This window comes from Rhinatrema bivittatum, chromosome 4 (assembly GCF_901001135.1).
Source record: "Rhinatrema bivittatum chromosome 4, aRhiBiv1.1, whole genome shotgun sequence".
Classification (NCBI taxonomy): domain Eukaryota; kingdom Metazoa; phylum Chordata; class Amphibia; order Gymnophiona; family Rhinatrematidae; genus Rhinatrema; species Rhinatrema bivittatum.
Genome location: NC_042618.1, coordinates 426,858,384 through 426,876,650, shown reverse-complemented (window position 1 = coordinate 426,876,650; position 18,267 = coordinate 426,858,384).

Sequence of the window (18,267 nt, the reverse complement as noted above, 5' to 3'; positions counted from 1 at the left end):
TCGGGAATCCACCCCTGGATGTGCGCAGCAATCCAGGGAAGTCCAAGTCCAAGCTAAGGTCAAAACCAGAAGATCAAGGAGAGAAGAACAGGATAAACACAGGGCCAAGAACAGACCAAGCAGGGGCAGGAGGCAGGGAGGCACAGGAGCAGAGAAAGGGCACCACAGAAAAAGAATATGCAAGGCAGCAACCAACACTGAGGAACAAAGTGCTCAGAGGACTACTACTTCCGTATTAATGAAAATATTCATGGATCAGCAAAAGATGGAATGAGGTAGCTATTTTCATGGCAAATATTGACAAAGCTTGATACTTGAAATTTTCAATTTCTGCAGAAATATCTGAACCATTTAAATCTTCCTTATATTTTAATGCTAATGTAAGTCAGATGAATTAATACTTGCAAGTGATGTGGCAGATAGAAACTCAATTAGATAAAATGTCATTTAATTTTTCATATTGCCAACTTAAGTCAGCCATTAAGGCATCCAAAACATTTTTGTTTGAATTTGAAAGTGTTGCACTGCAAATAAATTTGAGTCTTCATCACTTGATTTGTAAAGTTCAATGTTTATTATTTTCTTCCCTTTTTCTGGGAAATCTTGTAAGTACAGTACTGAGAAGTTAATGAACCCCTAGGATGGTCTGTATTTTAGCACAATTTATTATTCACAAAATGAATAGATGCTAATCTAAATCCTAAAAGGGAAAGATAATCCCTATTGAATAAATAAGTCCAGATAAAAAGGATATATTTTGATTATTAAACAAAAATATTCAACATAAGTATCTGTTGCGGTCTCCACCGCTTTCCCCTTACTGGCGGTAATCAGGGCTCACCTCCGAGGCCGGGAACGCCGCCTCCGCGGCTCTGCTGAGGATTCGGGCGTCCGCCATTGCTGGGCCGTCTCGCTGCCGCCCCGCGCGCACGCGGGGACGCGCGTTATGGACGTAACGCTCACCGGAAGCCTACCCCGCCTGAGCTGGCCACGCCACGCCCCAAGGCCGTTATAAACCGGCGTTCTTCAGTCCTCTCATTGCCTTGCAACGAGGGTCGCTACAGTGTGTAGTTCTTTAGTTGCACTTCCGTTGTACTGCTTCAGGCCACCGACCTCTGCTCGTTCCTGACTCTGCTTCTGCCTGCCGCCAGCCACCGACCTCTGCTCGTTCCTGACTCTGCTGTTGCCTGCCGCCTGCCTCAGTCCACGGCTTCTCTGCCGCAGCTGCTGCGCTCCTGTCCTCCGGACAGCGTCCTACGCAGGTCTGGGCTGGAACTACGGCCAGGACTGTCTTGGGCCTTGATACCTTCTACTACTACTTCCTGCCAGGCTCGGCCTACTCGCTGCTGGCTCCCATATTGCACCCTGCAAGTTCCATTCAAGACATTACTGACTCTGACCCTGCTCCCGCTTGCTCTGTGCTCCCTGCCTATTGGCCCTTGCTGCTGGACTCTGTGCCTACTCCTTGCCCGGGCCTTTCTATAGAGACTGACACTGTGCATAAGGCCCAGGGACTGGGGACCCCTACGGCTCCTCCTGGGGGGTTCCGGTTCCCGGGTGAAGAGCTTATCTGCACTCTCAGTCCCAAGGTTCTGGGACCCTACGGGCTCCTCCTGGGGGGTTCCGGTTCCCGGGGGAAGAGCTTATCTGCACTCTCAAGTCCCAAGGTTCTGGGACCCCTACGGGCTCCTCCTGGGGGGTTCCGGTTCCCCGGGTGAAGAGCTTATCTGCACTCCTCAAGTCCCAAGGTTCTGGGACCCTACGGGCTCTCCTGGGGGGTTCCCAGTTCTCGGGTTGAAGATCCATATGTGTGTCTCCTAAGTCCCAAGGCTCCAGGACCCTATGGGCTCCTCCTGGGGGGTTCCTGGTTCCCGGGTGAAGATCTGTGCCTGTGGCTCCGCCTCCCGAGCTACTCTACCCAGGGTGGTTCGGCTCAAGGGTCCACTCTCGAACTGCAGCTTCCCAGGCTGCAACAGTATCCTTGTGTGAAATAGTATGTGAGCCCTTCATTCAGTAACTGGTGGAACCTCCCGCAGTAATAACTTTAACTAAACATTTCCTGTAACTGTCGATCAGTCTCCCATATCACCCTTGAGGAGCTTTGGCTATAATGCACATCTATTAGATTTGCAACGTTGTTAACTGAGTAACAGCCCTGCATAATCTTTGATTTTGCAGTGTGATTATATTATCAGGGTTATATTACATTTTAGTGAGCCTTATACTCACTATTACTTTTTTTGTGTTGTTTTCTGCCTATAAGAAACTACTTTTTACATGAATTCATAGAAGCCGGGGAAGCCCTAGTCACACTTATTCGCATGCTACTGCTGTAGTTGGTGGCTTAATTTTGAGATTGTTTTGTGGGTGTTCTAAATAAGAGGGAGTCTAGTATTAATTAGGGGGAGATGGGAATCTGATGTTGGATCCTAGTATGGTGGATTGGGGTACATAAGAACATAAGAAATTGCCATGCTGGGTGAGTCCAAGGGTCCATCAAGCCCAGCATCCTGTTTCCAACAGAGGCCAAACCAGGCCACAAGAACCTGGGCAATTACCCAAACACTAAGAAGATGCTACTTATGCAATTAAAAGCAGTGGCTATTCCCTAAGGGGCAGATTTTTAAAAAATACGCCGAGCGCGTACTTTTGTTCGCACACCAGGCGCGAACAAAAGTACGCTGGATTTTAAAAGATACGCGCGTAGCCGCGCGTATCTTATAAAATCCGGGGTTGGCGCGTGCAAGGGGGTGCACATTTGTGCAACCTGCGCGCGCCGATCCCAGCGCGCGCTGCCTGTTCCCTCCGAGGGCCGCTCCGATTTCGGAGCGGCCTCGGAGGGAACTTTTCTTCGCCCTCCCCCCACCTTCCCCTCCCTAACCCACCCCCCCCGGCCCTATCTAAACCCCCCCCTTACCTTTGCGCGCGTCGCCGGCAGCCCCGCTCCGTCCTCCGGTCCCGGGGGCTGGTCCGGAGGCCTCGACCACGCCCCCGGGCCGGCGCCACGCCCCCAGGCCCGCCCCCGAAATGCCGTGGCACGCCCCCGAAACGCCACGTCGTTTCAGGGACGCCCCCGGGATATGCCCCCTCCCGCCCCTTTTCGAAAGCCCCGGGACTTACGCGCGTCCAGGGGCTTTATGCGCGCCGGCGGCCTATGCAAAATAGGCGTGCCGGCGCGTGAGGGCCCTGCGCGCGTAAATCCTTCGGGATTTACGCGTGCGGCCCTTTTAAAATCCGCCCCTAAGTAAACTTGATTAATAGCCGTTAATGGACTTCTTCTCCAAGAACTTATCCAAACCTTTTTTGAACCCAGCTACACTAACTGCACTAACCACATCCTCTGGCAACAAATTCCAGAGCTTTATTGTGCGTTGAGTGAAAAAGAATTTTCTCTGATTAGTCTTAAATGTGTTACTTGCTAACTTCATGGAATGCCCCCCTAGTCCTTCTGTTATTCGAAAGTGTAAATAACCGATTCACATCTACTCGTTCAAGACCTCTCATGATCTTAAGACCTCTATCGTATCCCCCCTCAGCCGTCTCTTCTCCAAGCTGAACAGCCCTAAACTCTTCAGCCTTTCCTCATAGGGAGCTGTTCCATCCCCTTTATCATTTTTGGTTGCCCTTCTCTGTACCTTCTCCATTGCAACTATATCTTTTTTGAGATGTGGCGACCAGAATTTACACAGAATTCAAGGTGCGGTTTCACCATGGAGTGATTATAGAGGCATTATGACATTTTCCATTTTATTAACCATTCCCTTCCTAATAATTCCTAACATCTGAATGCTTTTTTGACTACTGCAGCACACTGAGCCGACGATTTTATGTTCAATATATTTTATTAAGTGATACATAAAGAAAACAGTGTACACCATTCATAAACCATGGTAACAACAGATAAATTAGTAAACATAAGAAGAGCAATACAAATACCATGAAAGCTAAAGTAGGCGATCACTCATATTTTTATCTATTTATTTATTTAATACTTTTTTATACCGACATTCATGAACTAATCATATCATATCGGTTTACATAGAACCGGGGTATGATAACAATAAACAGTAAACAACCATGGCTAAAGTAAACATGCAGCGATGAAGGTTACAATGAACAGGGGAGACGAAACTGGGAATAAGATGCAGCTAGAAGTGGACAGAAAACTCAAAAGCCAAAACAAAGTAAATATATTGTGTGATATAGCGCGAAATGGATGGCGGGCTAAGTATGAGAATTGTGGTGGTCTAGATTGTGGGAAAGGCCTTGTTGAAACAGCCACGTTTTGAGTTTTTTCTTGAAAGTCAACAAACAAGGTTCCAGTCTAAGATCGGGAGGGATGGCGTTCCAGATGGCTGGACCCGCTGTCAAAAAGGCCGTTCTCTGGAAGTTGTCAGATGTGTGGATTTAATGGGAGGGGTGTGTAGAGAGCCTTGTAGGCTTCCCTGATTGGTCTTGCGGAAGTATGGGTCTGAGAGGGAGTTGCAGGTCGATGGGGGATCTGATGGTAGAAGGTTTTATGTATGATGGTAAGAGATTTATGAGGATTCTGAAACTTATTGGGAGCCAGTGTAACTCTCTGAGAATGGGCGTGATATGCTCTCTTCTGTTTGTGTTAGTCAAGATTCTAGCGGCCGCATTTCTGGAGCATCTGAAGGGGTTTGGTAGTAGAGGCAGGAAGACCAGCAAGATGGATTTGCAATAGTCTATCTTAGAAAACAGAATGGCCTGTAGCACTGATCTGAAGTCTTGGAAGTGTAAGAGCGGTTTAAGTCTTTTTAGCACCTGCAATTTATAGAAGCAGTCCTTGGCAGTGTGATTGACGAATTTCTTTAAATTCAGATGACTATCAATTATTACTCCCAGGTCTCTTGTTTGAGTGATTAGGGTGTTAGGTTGGGTCCGCTGAAGGGTCTAAAGGGATAAACGTGACCCTCCTCCTCCCACTTATGGGTGGAGCCCTTATATCTTCCCCTGTATTCACAAGGCTCCATTAAATACCATACATAAAGTGAGAAGAGCCACCTAAAGTTCCTCCCCGTCACCACCCCCAGAGATCTACAACTGTAAGACAAATAATGCCGGGTTATAATCATAATGAACGTGTTCAACCATTGAGTACCAAACTTCGAGCTCTGTGGGGTAAGTGTTGTAGATAGGGTTCCCACGTCTGAAGAAAGGTTCGGCGAAGTCCCACCAAGTCCCGAGCCGACGATTTTAAAGTATTATCCACTATGATGCCTAGATCTTTTTCCTGGGTGGTAGTTCCTAATATGGAACCTAACCGTATAACTACAGCAAGGGTTATTTTCCCCTATATGCAACACCTTGCACTTGTCCACATTAAATTTCATCTGCCATAAGAACATAAGAACATGCCATACTGGGTCAGACCAAGGGTCCATCAAGCCCAGCATCCTGTTTCCAACAGTGGCCAATCCAGGCCATAAGAACCTGGCAGGTACCAAAAAACTAAGTCTATTCCATGTTACCATTGCTAATGGCAGTGGCTATTCTCTAAGTGAATTTAATAGCAGGTAATGGACTTCTCCTTCAAGAACTTATCCAATCCTTTTTTAAACACAGCTATACTAACTGCACTAACCACATCCTCTGGCAACAAATTCCAGAGTTTAATTGTGCGTTGAGTAAAAAAGAACTTCCTCCGATTAGTTTTAAATGTGCCCCATGCTAACTTCATGGAGTGTCCCCTAGTCTTCTACTATCCGAAACAGTAAATAACCGATTCATATCTACCCATTCTAGACCTCTCATGCCCAATCTTCCAGTCTTGCAAGGTCCTCCTGTAATGTATCACAATCCGCTTGTGATTTAACTACTCTGAATAATTTTGTATCATCCGCAAATTTGATAACCTCACTCGTCGTATTCCTTTCCAGATCATTTATATATATATTGAAAAGCACCGGGCCAAGTACAGATCCCTGAGGCCACTCCACTGTTTACCCTTTTCCACTGAGAAAATTGACCATTTAATCCTACTCTCTGTTTCCCTGTCTTTTAACCAGTTTGTAATCCACGAAAGGACCGCCTCCTATCCCATGACTTTTTATTTTTCTTAGAAGCCTCTCATGAGGTACTTTGTCAAACGCCTTCTGAAAATCCAAATATACTACATCTACTGGTTCACCTTTATCCACATGTTTATTAACCCCTTCAAAAAAATGAAGATTTGTTAGGCAAGACTTCCCTTGGGTAAATCCATGTTGACTGTGTTCCATTAAACCATGTCTTTCTATATGCTCTACGATTTTGATCTTGAGAATAATTTCCACTATTTTTCCCGGCAGTGAAGTCAGGCTCACTGGTCCATAGTTACCCAGATCGCCCCTGGTGGCTTTTTAAAATATTGGGGTTACATTGGCCACCCTCCAATCTTCTGGTACAATGGATGATTTTAATGATAGGTTACAGATTTTAACTAATAGATCGGAAATTTCATTTTTTAGTTCCTTCATTACCCTAGGATGCATACCATCCGGTCCAGGTGATTTGCCACTCTTTAGTTTGTCAATCTGGCCTACTACATCTTCCAGGTTCACAGTGATTTCGTTCAGTTCGTCTGACTCATCACCCCTGAAAACAATCTCAGGAACTGGTATCTCCCCAACTTCCTCATTAGTAAACACGGAAGCAAAGAATTCATTTAGTCATTCTGCAATGACCTTATCTTCCCTAAGAGCCCCTTTAATCCATTGGTCATCTAATGGTCCAACCGACTCCCTCACAGGTTTCTTGCTTCAGATATATTTTAAAAAGTTTTTATTATGAGTTTTTGCCTCTATGGCCAACTTCATTTCAAATTCTCTCTTCGCCTGTCTTATCAATGTTTTACATTTAACTTGGCAATGCTTATGTTTTATCCTATTTTCTTCAGATGGATCCTTCTTCCAATTTTTGAAGGATTTTTTTTGGCTAAAATAGCCTCTTTCACCTCACTTTTTAACCATGATGGTAATCGTTTTGCCTTCCTTCCACCTTTCTTAATGTGTGGAATACATATGGACTGCACCTCTAGGATTGTATTTTTAAACAATGTCCATGCTTGTTGAACACTTTTAACCTTTGCAGCTGCACCTTTCAGTTTTTTTTCTATTTTCCTCATTTTATTAAAGTTTCCCTTTTGAAAGTTTAGTGTTACAGTTGCAGATTTACTAATTGTCCCCCTTCCAGTTATTAGTTTAAATTTGATCATGTTATGATCACTGTTGCCAAGTGGCCCCACCACCATTACCTCTCTCACCAAATCCTGCTTTCCACTAAGAATTAAATCTAAAATAGCTCCCTCTCTTGTTGGTTCCTGAACCAATTGCTCCATGAAGCAGTCATTTATTACATCCAGGAGCTTTATGTCTCCAGCAAGTCCTGCTGTTACATTTATCCAGTCAATATTGGGGTAATTGAAATCTGGAATAAGCCAAATAGAACAACAGAAGCAATGCCTTGCACTAAGCAAGTATTCCACACCACAACGTGCAAGGGAAAGATTTACGGTTCCACAAATTGTATAAAGTGTACTAATGCAATTTTATTCTTACAGTCACTGAAAAACGGCAACTCCACAAGTGTATCAATAGGCAAACAAGTATCAGTCCCCCGACACGGTTCCGTGTTTTGCTGGTGGCTGCATCGGGAGGGACCACAGTAATTATAAATTCTGTAATACAAACAAATGAAATCAAATTGGAACAGAACAGAAGGCTACTATAACATCAAAGTTAAAGTGTAAATGCATACCTTTAAATTGAACCATGGAGCGCGAGCGCCCTCACCCTGTCAGCTTATTTAAAGAAGAAGCCTTGGCGCCATAACAGATGCCATCGCGAGAACGTCAAAAATAGTCCCGCCCCCTAGTTTAACCAAATAAATGCCATTCGATGTCCTTGTTAAGCCCGTGAGGGTGAATGGTATTAAGAGTAAAAATCCATCGTTGTTCTCTTCTCCCTAACATTTCAGCATAATCTCCACCCCTCACAGAGGGGGGAACAATCTCCAAGACTAAAAATGACAGGTCAGAGATAGAATGGCACAACTGAATCCAATGAGACATTAGAGGTTCGTCAGTTCTGAGGAGTCTAATGTTAGAACAATGTTTAATGATACGAATTTTCACCATTCTCTTAGTTTTGCCCACGTATAAACGGGGGCAAGGACACTGTATTACATAAACTACCCCTTTAGTTGTGCAGTCAGACACCCCACGGAGTTGAAAAATCTGTCCAGAGCCAGGATGTTTAAAGGTCGAGATAACAGAAGTGTGGCTGCACATTGTGCAGCGACCACAAGGGCTGTGACATCCCGTCCCCCGAGTGACACCGCATTCCTGCCAAACCTCGTATGGACGAGTTGATCACGGAGGTTACTGCCACGTCGAAAAGAAAAACTTAAAGAACCCTGAAGCAAAACAGATAGGGCTAAATTATGCCAGTGTCTGCGAATCATTAAAGATATAGGTTTACTCACAACCGAGAAGGGCAATACACAGTTAAAAGATTGAATGTCATCTTCAGAAGAAGGGAGAAAAAGCCACTCCCGGTTGGTATATAATGCCCTTTTAACGGCTTTTTTGACAACCGCTGTGGGTATCCTCTGTCTAAAAATCTCTGGGACATAATCTGTGATTGGTGTATAAAGTCACCACGGGATGAACATAGACGGCGCAGTCTAAGAAACTGGCCCGTAGGAATATTGTCCCTCAGGGGTTTAGGGTGACAACTAGAATAAGACAGTAGCGTGTTCCGGTCAGTAGGTTTGCGAAATAAAGTGGTAACAAATTGATTGTTCTCAACACTGATTAAAATATCAAGAAACGTGATTTGCTGTAAATGAATGCAAAAATTAAACTGGATGTGGGGATTTAAAGAATTCAGCCAGTCAAAAAATAAAAAGAATTGTATATCAGATCCTATCCAGATAATCAAGATATCATCTATATATCGTAGCCATAATGGTGCCCTTGAAAACCATTCTGAAAGATATATAAGGAAGTCTCAAAACGGTCCATATAGAGACACGCCAAGCTGGGGGCCATAGTGGCCCCCATGGCAGTACCTTTAATTTGTTGATAGAAAATCTGATCGAATTCAAAAAAATTTTTTGTCAAGGCCAATTCAGAGAGTTTGGTCAGGAATGCAGTGGAAACCCGGTGCGGAGCAGGTCTAGTGTCCAAAATATCCTCGATTACTTGTAGAGCCTCAGTTTGTGGAATATTAGAGTAAAGCGAAATCACATCAAGGGTCACAAAAAAGAAATCACCCGGAGGGACTGGAAAATTCTGTAAAATTGAAATTAGATGGGACGAATCCCTCACGTACGATTGAATGTGTGATACAAAGGGCTTAAGAAATACGTCCACAAACTTAGACAACGGTTCAAGCAGAGAGTTAATGCCGGATACTATGGGACGCCCAGGGGGGTGTATCAGCATCTTATGTATCTTGGGGAGGATATAAAACACTGGTGTAACTGGGGTCGTGTTTATCAAAAATTTAGCCTCCCGGTTCGTGATCATGTGACTATCCAGAGCCGACTGTACCAATGTTTTAATTGTCTCCTGAGGGGAAATCAACTGACTTTCTGCCCCGGACGCCGCCTAAGAATGGAGCGAATGAGCCCTAAGACCCTTTGGAACTACTCGCCCGTGACATATGTATGCTGAAGCATTAGCATCCTTCAACCACCGGGCAATAGTAGCCTTGGCAGCCTTGGACCGCTCCACAAGACAAAAAGGTGATCCAACAGGTGAAAATCATTAGTGACCTCCAAGTAACGCATCAGCGCCCGCCTGACATCCAAACGCTTCAATTTACGAGCATGTGGAGAATTCTGATCCAAAATCCGGGAATGCAGGCAACTCAATGGATTGGTTCATGTGAAAAGCCAATACAACCTTAGGCAGAAAGGACGGCACAGTTATAAGAGAAACACTAAAATCGGAAAACCTAAGAAAAGGTTCGCGAGAAGATAGGGCCTGAATTTCCAAAATTCTCCGAGTCGAACAGATAGCTACCAAAAAACACCGTTTTGAGCATAAGATCCTTCAGAGTGACGCACCTGAGCGGTTCAAAAGGAGGTTCATACAACGTCCTAAGGACAAAATTCAAACTCCAGGATGGACAAACAGCTCGACGTGGTGGATGCAAATGCTTAGCGCTCCGAAGGAAATGAACCACATCCGGATGAGCTGCTATGGACACACCGTCCACCTTTCCCTGTAAACATCCTAATGCCGCCACTTGAACCTGGAGAGAACTGAAAGCTAGCCCTTTTACCAAACCCTCTTGCAAGAAGGCTAGAATGTGGACTATCGAGGCCTGCCTAGGTGAAACATTCGACCTACTACACCAAGAGTCAAAAACTTTCCAGATTCGGACATACATAAGAGAGGTGGAAGTTTTGCGAGCCTGTAAAAGAGTGGAAATCACCAAATCCGGATACCCCTTCTTTCTCAGCTGTCACCTTTCATAAGCCAAGCCACTAGACAAAAGCAATCCACATGGTTGAAAAATACTGGAACCCTGCTGCAGGAGATTCGGAAGATGACCCAGACGGAGGGCCCATCCACTGCAAGGTTGAGGAGATCCGCGAACCATGGCCTTCGTGGCCATTCCAGAGCCACCAGCACCACCGCTCCCGGATGGGCTTCTATCCTTCTCAAGACCTTGCCTACCAGAGGCCAAGGAGGGAATACATAAAGCAGAATGTCGCAAGGCCATGGGAGGACAAGTGTCCACCCTTTCCGCTCCGTCTTCTGCGACTGAAGCAGTGCGCGCCTTGGCATTCCCTCGAGTCGCTAATCGATGCAAACGGAGAATCCCCCAGCGATGAGATATCAACACGAACACCTCGTCAGTCAGCTCCCATTCTCCGGAATCCAATCTCAGACGGCTCAGAAAATCCGCCTGTATGTTGTCTACCCCAGCAATGTGTGAAGCTGCTATCCTGAGCAGATGAGTTTCTGCCCAGGCCATGAGCTCGTCCGCCTCTGCGGCTACAGGACGTCTCTTTGTGCCTCCTTGCCAGTTGATATATGCTACCATCGTTGTGTTGTCAGAGAACACTCTCACCAACTGATGAAGAACCAGAGGCAAGAACTTCTGCAGGGCCAAGCGGACTGTCCTGGTCTTGAGACAACTGATGGACCATTGCGCTTCCTGCTGCATCCATTGGCCTTGGGCTACCTGAGATTGGGAAACTGTCCCCCAGCCGGAAAGACTGGCATCCGTCGTCACAATAGTCCACTGAGGGACCTCCAGATCTATCCCTCGGGACAAGTGTTCGTGGGTCAGCCACCAAGCTAGGCTGGACCTGGCCGGTTCCTGGAGGGGTAAAAGCTTCCGACTTGGGGTCCCAAAGTGAGAGCAAAGCCCTTTGCAACGGCCTCATATGAGCAAAAGCCCACGGGACCAACTCCAGAGTAGACTCCATAGAACCAAGAACCTGTAAATAGTCCCACGCCCTGGGAACTGGCAGGGACAAGAGACACCGAACTTGCGACATGAGTTTGTCTATCCGATCCTACATCAGGAAGACTTTCCCAATCAGAGTATTGAATATCGCCCCCAAAAAATCCAGGACCTGGGCGGGGGACAACTGGCTCTTGTCTGCATTGATGATCCAACTGAGAGCGTGAAGTGTCTGCACCTCCCTGGCGACCGTCGCCTCGTATAGTTCCTTTGACTTCACTCGAATGAGCCAGTCGTCCAAGTAGGGATGGACCAGGATCCCATGGCGACGGAGAGATGCCGCTGTGACCACCATCACCTTGGTAAATGTGTGCGGAGCGGTTGCCAGCTCGAAGTGAAGTGCCTGAAACTGGTAATGCTTGCTGAGGACCATAAACCGGAGATACCGCTGATGGTACCAGCAGATGGAGACGAGAAAGTAAAACTGACACTGCTTTATATTCACTGATTGTAAACACCATCATATTTATGCAACACTAATAGCAAAAAGAATAAGTTGTCTTATTTAGGAGTAAACCTCATATAAAAATGGTGAGCTTTGTTAAATTCAGATAGCCCTGTCAGCCATATAATAATTGTGCGGTCACTTCGATACCATTTTGATACCAACCGTCACTATAGTATAATCATTGGTTACTCCGGTTTTTCTTTTTTAGTTTTTTGCTTTGTTTTAACTTTTTGTAGGGCAGTAATATTTAAGTAGCACTTATCGTGATTGTAGGTGCAGCGGGGATATCTGGCTGGCGGTGGCCCGACACGGCTCGTGTTTCTGACAGCTTCTTCAGGGGCCGAAACGTGCCAGTTCTATGGTAGAGAAAAGCTTTTAAGCATCAACATAATGAAACTTTAAATACAGAGCACTGCTTACTACGATATACGTACAGTCCCAAGTCTGCCCTGTAGACAATTCTGCTACTCGGCTGCAATGTTACTCGATGACAGCTGGATCCGCCATTTTGAAAAGTTGTATGTTATATACCTGCCTGTGATTTGGAAAGGAAGTAATTGACGTGTCAATTAACTCTAGTAAATTGCCAGTAAAGAACTTAAATGAGCGAAGACCATTCGACCATTTCGTTGAGTCCCTGCGGAGATTGTGAGGCTAAAGTGTATATCCACCATTGCTCACGGTGGTTCAAAAATTGATTCAAATCACCACCTCGTGGGTTAGGTTTTACTTGCTCCAGGATTGTCCATCGCATCTGATCAAACATATGGCCCTGAGCTATGCAGTGGCTGACCATAGGTGCTTCTAGGTTGGCTGTATTGAGACGACTTCTATGTTCTCGTAAGTGTATTCTAATTTTTCTGCTGGTGCATCCCACGTATAAAAGTTGACAGGGACATTGAATTAAATAGATGACCCAAGATGAGTCGCATGTTGTTACAGCTCTCTTTTTATAGATGTAACCTGTTGTAGGGTGTTGCCAGGATTGACCTGAAATGGTTGCTGGGCACATGTCACAGTTCCCACATTGGGTATGACAGCCTTGTGTTGCGATGGAAAATTGCTGGTTCACCGCTGCTCGAACAATATGATCCCGGAGGTTCTTACTCCGCTGGTATGCAAATAGCAGGAGTTCAGATAAAACCGAATGAAGTTGGAGCACATGCCAGTGCCTTTTAATACTTTGCATGATAAGATGGGATTTTGCAGTATGAGTGAATACGCAGATGTCTTTGGAGACAGGATCCCGTGTTTTGTATTCTAAGTGGGCTTGGCGGGGGGAATGCCAGGCTCTCTTATAGGCTTTATACACCGAAGCATATGGATAGCCACGGCCAAAAAATCTTGTGGCCAGCTCGCTAGCTTGGACTTTAAAGTCCTTGTCTGAAGAGCATATATGTTCGCAGCCTAAAAAATTGGCTGACAGGGAGACCTTGTTTAAAGGCTCTAGGGTGAAAGCTATGATACATAAGTAAATTATTGCATTCAATATCCTTCCGGTAAATTGTGGTATGTAACTGAGAATTTTGAATAAAAATTAGAATGTCCAAAAACGCAATTTTCTCCTTACTGAACTGTATGGTGAACTTAAGATCCATATCAATAGTGTTAATCCATTGGGAAAATTCCTGTAGCAACGGTATATCTGCTATCCAAAATATCAAGAGATCATCTATGTATCTGATCCAAAGAGAAGTCATCTTAAACCATCTTGATGCATATATCTGTGTTCTTTCTAATCTATCCATAACCAAATTTGCTATGGATGGAGCTGCGGAGGAACCCATCGCGATACCATGGATTTGCAAAACAAAATTGGTCTGAAAATTGAAAATAATTTTTTTGGATAACAAGTTGAGCAATTTTAAAGACAAACCAAAAAGGAATTCTGGAGTCTTGCATGGTATCTTTTAAAGATTCTTCTATCGTGAGCAAAGCGGTGGTATGTGATACATTGGTATAAAGGGAGATTACATCCATGGTCATTAAGACAGTTGGTCTCGTTAGAAAACAATGTTGTTCAAGTTTTTTCAGGGTCTGGGTAGTGTCTTGTGTGTACGAGCGCATCCGTTTTACCTGTGGTTTCAAGAAATAATCTAAAAAAAAACGCTAAAGGTTCCAGTATAGAGCCATTGCTGGCTACTATAGGTCTTAATGGAGGATCTGTAATGGACTTGTGTACTTTGGGTACACCGTACATAACCGGTATACGGGGATATTTAACCAGAAGAAAATTTCTTTCTTTATGTGTGAGAAATGGTGTTACTTTTTCTTCTAGCATTTCTTCAATGAGCAAAGATATTTCTTTAGTAGGGTCCTCTGTAAGAGGTTTATAATATTTTTGATCAGAAAGATGATGAAATAGAGATTGGAAATATTGGTTACGGTCCTGTACAACAATGCTCCCACCCTTGTCCTGCCGGTTTGATAATGATCTGAGGATTCTGGGCCAATGACTTCAAGGCTTGGCGAGACGGCGTGGAAAAATTAATAAAAGACTGGGTTTTGGATTTTTCAAAAGATGTCATATCTTGAAGAACTAGGTCCCGAAATGTGCTGATATGGGAATCTAATGGGCCCGGAGGGGTCCATTTTGATTTTGACCGTACTATAGAGATGTTATCCGCTGAAATCTCATTAGTGTTACAGTATAATTTAATTTGTAACTTGCGAATGAATTTTGCCAAAAGTATGCGACTTTCAAAGGGGTCATGTTTTTGATGGGGGACAAAAGATAGTCCGAGGTTGAGGACCTGTTCTTGCATAGTGGTGAGGGGGTGATCCGACGTGTTCACTACTGCGGATCGAACCATGTGCGTGAACATGTCTGGGGTCCTTCTTGGGGCTGGTACTGGGCAGTGTGTTCGCTCCGATATTCTCGTTGAGTGTATGTTTGAGATACTGGGTCGTTTCGATGGGATCTGCGTTGCCATTTGCCCCGGCGTCCTCGCCCTAAAAAAGGTTGTGTATATGAACCTCTCTTAGGGTATTTAGGTGCTTCACCCTCATCTGAGTCGTTGGATCCACTACCCTCCGATTCTTCAAAGGTAACGTGTTTGCCTGGTGGATTCTCTTCAGGGTTTAACCAACGATAAACATTATTAGTTGCATAATCGTTCTCGTCTCTTTTCAGAGTTTTTAATTTGAACTGCTTGATGGAGTTCTTGAACTCTTCTAATTTAGTATTATGTTTATCTATGATTTCCTGGAGTCGTTCAGCCGAAGAATCATGAATAATTTGATCTTGAAGTTGTGATATTTTTTGTGATGTCTCGTCAATCGACTCCTTGGTCCCCTCCACAATCAGAACCATAAGATCTATGGAACATTTGTTTAGGATCGAGATCCAACGTGCCACGAATGCATCATCTTCTCTAAATACTAACGGTGACTTATTTACTCGTAGACCACGAGGAATGATTTGTTGATTCAGATATTGAACCAATGTAGCTGAATGTAGTTGTGACCTAATCAGTTTTTTATGTAACTCAATGTATTCAAAATCAATGTTCACTTTGGACGAACCTGCGTCTTCGCACATCAATGAATGGCTCTGCACAAGTGTTGAAGCGTAGTAAGCAGCGCTCTGTATTTAAAGTTTCATTATGTTGATGCTTAAAAGCTTTTCTCTACCATAGAACTGGCACGTTTCGGCCCCTGAAGAAGCTGTCAGAAACACGAGCCGTGTCGGGCCACCGCCAGCCAGATATCCCCGCTGCACCTACAATCATGATAAGTGCTACTTAAATATTACTGCCCTACAAAAAGTTAAAACAAAGCAAAAAACTAAAAAAGAAAAACCGGAGTAACCAATGATTATACTATAGTGACGGTTGGTATCAAAATGGTATCGAAGTGACCGCACAATTATTATATGGCTGACAGGGCTATCTGAATTTAACAAAGCTCGCCATTTTTATATGAGGTTTACTCCTAAATAAGACAACTTATTCTTTTTGCTATTAGTGTTGCATAAATATGATGGTGTTTACAATCAGTGAATATAAAGCAGGTTTACAGTAATCATAATAGGAAGACAAAGTACTAGAGGAATGAAAATTAGCAGATAAGAACCAAATTTTCCTACCCGGATCAGTCCAGACTCCTGGGATGTATCAAAGCTCCCTAAAACAGGGTGGGACCTGGAGAGTCCCACTCGTAAAACACCTTCGTCGAAAGACCAAGACTCCCACATACTCGCAAAGGTATGCAGAGACTTCCAAATTGCCGCTCTACAAATTTCCTGTGGCAACACCAAGTGAGCCTCTGCCCAAGAGGCCGCCTGAGATAGAGTGGAATGGGCCCTCAAGCTTTCCGGAACTGGCTTATCCTTAAGGATGTAAACGGAGCTAATAACCTCCTTAAGCCATCTCGCAATGGTAGTTTTGGAAGCTTGAGACCCCTTCTTTGGACCACTTCTAAAACCATTTGTGACTTTAAGATAGCGGAGCAACACTCTATGGATGTCCAGCAGCCTAAACTCTCAAGCATTAGACTCAGAAGCTCCTAAATCCGGAAAGGCCGGCAACTCTACAGACTGATTACATAGAAGGCGGAAACCACTTTCAGGAGAAAGGATAGCACTGTCCGCAAAGACACACCTACGTCCGATATGTGAAGAAAAGGATCTCGACACGACAGAGCTTGCAATTCCAAAATTCCCCTTGCAGAGCAAATGGCTACCAAGAAAACAATCTTTAGAGTCAAATCTTTAAGAGTCGCCCTGCAGATAGATTCAAACGGGGCCTCACACAAACCCTGAAGGACCAGATTGAGGTTCCAAGGAGGACAAACTCACCTTATAGGAGGGTGTAAAATTCTTGACTCCTCAAATAAACCTGATCACTTCAGGATGAGAAGACAAATGGTAACCATCCATCTTTCCTCTCAAACAAGCCAAAGCCGCATCTGAACTCTAAGAGAGTTGAAAGCGAGGCCCTTGACCAGGCCGTCCTGAAGGAAAGACAAGATGTGGGACAGTGAAACCTGTAATGCCTGCACTCCCTTAGCCACACACCAGGACTTGAAGACTTTCCAGACACGGCGTAAGATAAAGAGGTGGACTTCCGCCTAGACTGGAGAAGGGAAGTAACTTTCGTTTCCGGGTACCCCCTTGATCTCAAACGTCTCCTCTCAAAAGCCAAGCTGCTAGACAAAAGCAATCTGCCTGGCCAGAAAATATGGGGGCCTGCCGCAGTTGGCAAGGGAAGTGACTGAGCCGCAACGGGTCCTCTACTGCGAGGTTTACCAGATCCACGAACCATGGGTGGCATGGCCACTCCGGAGCTACCAGCACCACCTCCCCTGAATGTCTGCCTTAAGACCTTTCCCACCAATGGCCATGGGGGGAAAACATAGTGGAGAGCTCCCTGCGGCCAAGGTAACACCACAGCATCTATGCCCTCTGCTCCATGCTCCTTCCGTCTGCTGAAAAAACGAGGAGCTTTTCATTGTGGCGCGTCGCCATCAGATCGACATGAGGGTATTCCCATTTCTTGCAAATGAGCCGCATCGCTCTGTCCAACAACTCCCATTCTTCCAGATTGAGGAGAGTGCAACTGAGATAATCCGCTTGAACATTTTCGATTCCTGCGATATGCGATGCCGCTATTTGAACCAAAATTTGGCTCTTGGTGCCCCCGTTTGTTGATGTAGGCTACGGCCGTCGTATTGTCTGAAACAACTTGCACCGAATGCCCCTGAACTAAAGGTTGAACAGCAAGTAACGCTAAATGTACCGCCCTGGCTTCCAAGCGATTAATAGACCAAGAAGCCTCCTTGGCCGACCAGGTGCCCTAGGCCACTTGTTTCTGACAAACTGCTCCCCATCCAGAAAGACTGGCATCTGTAGTCAGGATCACCCAATCTAGAACTTCCAATGCGACCCCTCACATGAGGTTGGGTGTCTGCAACCCCCAAGACAGACTGTCCCTGGCCGAAGGAGAGAGAGAGACAGGCTGGTGAAACTCTTCCGACAACAGACTCCACTGAGCCAGAAGAGCTCTCTGAATTGGACGCATATGAGCGAAAGGCCCACAGCACCAGATCTAGCGTGGAATTCATCGAACCGAGGACCTGCAGCATATCCCAAGCTCTGGGGTCACGCAACTGTGACAATTCCTGAACCTGAGTCTGAGGTTTGTGCACTCTCTCCTCCATCAGAAAGGCTCTGCCTTGGCTTGTGTCATATTCGCCCCCAGATACTCCAGAGTATGAGACGGGATTGGGTGGCTCTTGGCCAAATTCACCACCCAGCCTAGCAACCGCAGAGTCTGAAGCACCGTTTGTACGGCGGAATGACAACTGCACTCTGATTTTGCCCAAATGAGCCAA